Source organism: Aotus nancymaae, unplaced genomic scaffold, assembly GCF_030222135.1.
Source record: "Aotus nancymaae isolate 86718 unplaced genomic scaffold, 86718_ANA_hifiasm-v0.15.2.pri h1tg000036l, whole genome shotgun sequence".
Classification (NCBI taxonomy): domain Eukaryota; kingdom Metazoa; phylum Chordata; class Mammalia; order Primates; family Aotidae; genus Aotus; species Aotus nancymaae.
The window spans coordinates 35328768-35334062 of record NW_026988450.1 but is presented as its reverse complement, the minus strand read 5'-3'; the positions used below and the strand labels follow the sequence as shown (position 1 = coordinate 35334062).

The following is a 5295-nucleotide window of genomic DNA, read 5'->3' as shown; positions in this document are numbered from 1 at the left end:
TAGGGCTCTGCCTAAAAGGCGGACATCTCCCCACTTCCGCCATAAAGGCAAGGGAGATAAAGACAGCCAACTGAGTATTTGACATCATCTGTCTTCGGAGAAGTTGGTGTATTTTAGGCCGAAGCCCTGTTGCAGAGAAAAACATTTGGTCAAAGGGTAGCCTTTGCTGTTTGTGGCTGAATACAGTTACCATTCCTGGGCAGCCTGGTTCGTGGCTGCTTTTTGGAAGCTTTTCCTCCTTATGCAGAGTACTTAAGAATTAATAGGAAAATTTTCAATGGAACTTCGTAACTGACAAATACGTTAACAGCAGCTTCTCAAAAAACAAACAAACAAACAAACAAACAAAAAACATTGGAGACAGGCCACCCCTCAGCTGATGATCACAGCTCCTTCCAGTCAATGGGCTTCTTGCCCGACTTCTGCAGCAGCTCGTTGGTCTTAGAAAAGTGTCTACATCCAAAGAACCCTCTATACACTGACAACGGGAGGGATGAGCCGTCTGTAGGACATAGTGCCGCTTCCTATCAATGGCACTGCCCTTCTTCTGAGCGTAAGAGCCCCAGAGCAAGAAAGCAAGGCCATTCGAATTCTGATTTAGCCAGGACACGCTGCATGGGTGAATTGCTCCCAGCCTCTCTCCTTATGAGAGTTGGCTTGATGCGCTTGAACCGTGAGGACACCGTTGAGTAGCAGGACACTTTGCTTGGCACACCCAGATAAATCTCCATGGCCAGGATGAACAAAACCCTCTATGTCTGTAGACAGCTCTTTATAAATGTTCTGCAAACTGGGTGGAGGTGGAAAAGGCCTTTGAACACTAAAGCAGAGTCCGTGAGCTTGATTAGGTCCATCATATGGATCCCGTCACAGGACGACAACCTTCACATCTCTTATGTCACTCATCTGGGTCCAGGTGAAGACTTGGTGTTGGGGTGGATAAACAGTGTTTTCTTTCTTTCTTCCACGACAAATCCCATTAGCTTGATAAAATACGGTTTCCCGAACTCCCCGCTGAGGTGCTGCTTCTTCCAGCTCTCCCCAAAGCTCAAGAGCACGTTGCGGGCCACGAGTCCGAGGAGGGCCGAGACCTTGTTCTTCTAGATCCGGTCCAACTGCTACGCGCTCAGCGGCGAGGAGGGCGGCGTCCCGGGCTCTTCTTGCTCGGCCGGGGCCTTCTTGGAGGGGCTGGCCGCCTAATCTCCGCTCTCTTCAGCCACTGCCGCCACGCCAGTCCCCAGGTCAGCCGGCTCGGGGCTGGGGGCGCGTCGCTTCCTGGCGGGGCTGGGGAGGAGGAGTAGAGCGTCTTCTAGAGGCAGCGAATTCGCGCCGCTGGGGAACCCGCGAGGCTGGTCCTGGCTGTGGCAGTCAGCAATTGGCCGATACTCTTTTTTAATTGAACGGAATGAGGTATTATTTATATACACTAAACCTCATTTAAATGGTACAGTTCAATAAATTTTAACTAATGAATACACCAGGGTAACTATGACCACAATCATGATAGAGAACATTTCCAACACGGTAAAAAGTATTCTCAAGCCCTTCCTCTGCCGAACTACTTCTGGTCCTAGGCAACTACTTGTTTGCGTTCTGTCACTATAGAAAAATTCTACTTTTTACATAATTTTATTTTTTATTTTTGAGACAGGATCTCGCTCTTTCACCCATACTGGAGTGCCGTGGCAAGAACACAGCGCACTGCAGCTTTAATCTCTTGGACTCAAGGGATCCTCCTGCTTCAGCCTCCTGAGTAACTGGGACTACAGGCATGTGGCACAGGGCACGGCTAATTCTTTACTTTTTTCTTGAGATGGGGTCTTGCCGTGTTGCCCAGGTTCGTCTCGAACTCCTGGCCTCAGGCAATCCTGCCTCAGCCTGCCAAAGCACTGGGATTACAGGTGGGAACCACTGCGCCTGGACCCACTTTTTCAAGAATTTGATATAAATGGTATCATCCAGTATATACTCTCCTGTTTGTGGTTTCAGCTCAGCATATTTTAGAGATTCATTCATAATATTGTGTGCAGGAACTATTTCTTCTTTTCTAGTGCAGTAGTAATCCCTTGTATGGATTTGCTACAATTTGTTTATGTTTGTCCTATTCATAGGTAATTGGTTTGTTTCCAGTTTTTGGCCATTGTGACTAAAGAGTCTATGAACGTTTGGTTAAAAGTCCTTGTGTGGACATATGTTTTCATTTTTCTTGGACATATAATGCCTAAGAGTAAAATAGCTAGGGCATATGGTCATGTATCTGACTTTATGATAAATTGCCAAACTGTTTTCTGAAGTAGTTGTACCATTTCCATTTCTATCAGCAATATATGGGAGTTCCAGTTGCTCCATTTCTTCTCCAATGCTTGGTAATTCTTTCTTATTTTTAATTTTTGTTTTTAAATTTGCATTTTCCTAATAACCAGTCATGTTGAGTATCTTTTCCTGTCCTTATGGGCCATGTGTGCATTTGAACATAAGTATCTGTCCAAACCTTTTGTCTACTTCAAACTGATTTTTTTTCTCTTATTACTGGGGTGTGGATATTCTGTGTATATTCTATCTTTTATACTATCCTTTGTCAGATATTGATGTTGTGACTATTTCCTCCCAGATTATGGCTTGCTATGGCAATCATTGTCCAAGACAGATCCCATTGATTCTGGCCTCCTAGTATATACATACTCTTGTACAGTACTTTCCCCTATTGACGGACCTATGTGACTAAGAGAAAATTGTATAAGTGATAGTATGGGGCTTCTAAGGCTATATCATTAAAGATATTGCAACTCCCACCTTGCCCCTCTTGGGTTACTTGCTCTAGAGAACGCCAGTCCTTTAGCAGGGCTCTTGCAGACAGGAACTGAGGTTTCTTGATAAATGGACAGCAGCAATTTGCTGCCATATGTGGCACCTTGGATTGGATCCTCCAATCCTTCTCAAGTCTTCATATGACTGCAATCTCATGTGACACTCTATGTCAGAAGTAGCCAGCCAAGAAATTAATATTTTTCGGATCTGCAAAAACTGTGAGAAATAATAAATCATTATTATTGTTTTCAGCCACTAGGTTTTGGAAACATTTTTTATTTAACAAATATACTTGCATTTTTATTTTCTTAACAATATGTTTTGAAAAGTCAATGTTTTTAGTTTGATGAAGTTTGCATCATTTTGTGACATATTTAAGAAATTTTACTTACTCTAAAACAGTGAAGATTTGTTAATACCTTTTTTCTTAAAGTTTATAGTTTTAGCTTTTACATTTGGGTCTATACTCTATTTCAAATTAATTTTTGCATATGGTGAGAGAAAAGAGTCAATGTTCATTTTTTTCTCTAAATGGATGTATGGTTGTTTCAACACCATTTGTTGAAAAGACAATCCTTTCCCCATTGAATTACTTTGGAACTTTCGTGAAAACTCTATGTCTATTTCTGGACTCTGTATTCCTTCCATTGAACCATATGTCTATCCTTACGCAAATATCACACTGTCTTGATTACTATAACTTTAGAAAGTCTTAAAATTGGGAAGTGTAAATTTTCCAAATTTGTTCCTTTTCAAAGTGATTTTGACTCTTCCAGGTTCTTTGCATATTTTATGCTTTTTGATGCTGCAAGGGATCTTCAACATGTTCATAGAAATATGCATATTTTGAAAAAAGCTTTGCATGGATTTTAAAATTTTTTGCCCCCAAATGAACTCATACTAACTTGTCACAACATGTATAAGCAGGATCTAGTTTGAGTTATTAAGAAGTATAAGACATCAGTTTGAAAAAGGCCCCTATCAGAGTGGCATGAATTCTGCTAGAGTTGAAGCAAGAACAAACATCAAATTTATGGGGAAGCTTGGGTAGAACAATAGTAAAATCATTGACATTTTATGAAAAATTTAGGGGGACAGTGCACCAAAGAAATCAGCAGTTTACAAATGGATAATTCATTTTAGGAAGGGAGGAAGATTATGTCAAAGATGAAGCCTGCAATGACAGACCTTCCACATCAATTTGCAAGGAAAAATTTCATCTTGCTCATACCCTCATTCAAGAGGCCTGACAAATAGCAGGAGAAGCAATAGCCAACACTATAGGAAACTCCAATCTCATAGTTTATGTGATCTGACTGAAAAACTAAAAGAGAGCAAACTTTTCACTCAACAGGTGCCAAAACCATTGTTCCCAGATCAACTGCAAACAAAAGCAGAGCTTTTAATGGAAATTTTAAACAAGTAGGATCAAAATCCTCAAGCATTTCTTTCAAGAATTGTAACAGGAGATGAAACATGGCTTTACCAGTATAATCCTGAAGACAAAGTACAATCAAAGCAATGACTACCGAGAGGTGGAAGTGGTCCAGTCAAAGCAAAAGCAGACCTGCCAAGAACAAAGGTTGTGGGAATAGTTTTTTGGGATGCTCATATTGCTTGTTGACGTTCTGGACTGCCAAAGAAAAATAATATCCGCTTGTTACAAGAGTGTTTTCAGAAAGTTAACTAAAGCTTTAGCAGAAATATTCCTGGAAAAGCTTCACCAGACAGTCCTTTTCTACCACAACAATGCTCCTGCTCATTCTTCTCATCAAACAAGGGCAATTTTGCAAGACTCTCAATGAGAAATCATTAGGTATCCACCTTATAGTCCTAATTTGGCTATTTCTAACTTCTTTTTATTTTTTAATCTTAAAATATCTGTAAAGGTCTCCCATTTTATTCAGTTAATCATGTAAAAAAGACTGCATTGACCTGGTTCAATTTCCAGGACTCTCAGTTAGGGACAGATTAAATGACTGGTGTCATTACTTACAACCATACAACCATGTGTCGACCTCAAAGGAGGTTATGCTGAGAAAAAAAGTTTATATTCTTTTTTTTTTTTTTTTTTTTTTTGGAGATGGAATTTCGCTCTTGTTACCCAGGCTGGAGTGCAATCTCAGCTCACCGCAACCTCCGCCTCCTGGGTTCAGGCAATTCTCCTGCCTCAGCCTCCTGAGTAGCTGGGATTACAGGCACATGCCACCATGCCCAGCTAATTTTTTGTATTTTTAGTAGAGACGGGGTTTCACCATGTTGACCAGGATGGTCTTGATCTCTTGACCTCATGATCCACCTGCCTCGGCCTCCCAAAGTGCTGGGATTACAGGCTTGAGCCACCGCGCCCGGCCAGAAAGTTTATATTCTTTATCTCTTAATTCAATTTTTTGACGAACATTTTGAAGTCCCCTCATATTATAAATGATATTTCATTTTTAGTGGTTCATTAATAGGGTATTTAAATACAATTCATTTTTTAATACT

General features: G+C 40.8%; 1 pseudogene; it reads right to left on the bottom strand.

The window, feature by feature from the left end:
• Positions 1–383: 383 nt before the first annotated feature.
• Positions 384–2902, bottom strand: LOC105729999 (uracil-DNA glycosylase-like; annotated as a pseudogene).
• Positions 2903–5295: the final 2393 nt, after the last annotated feature.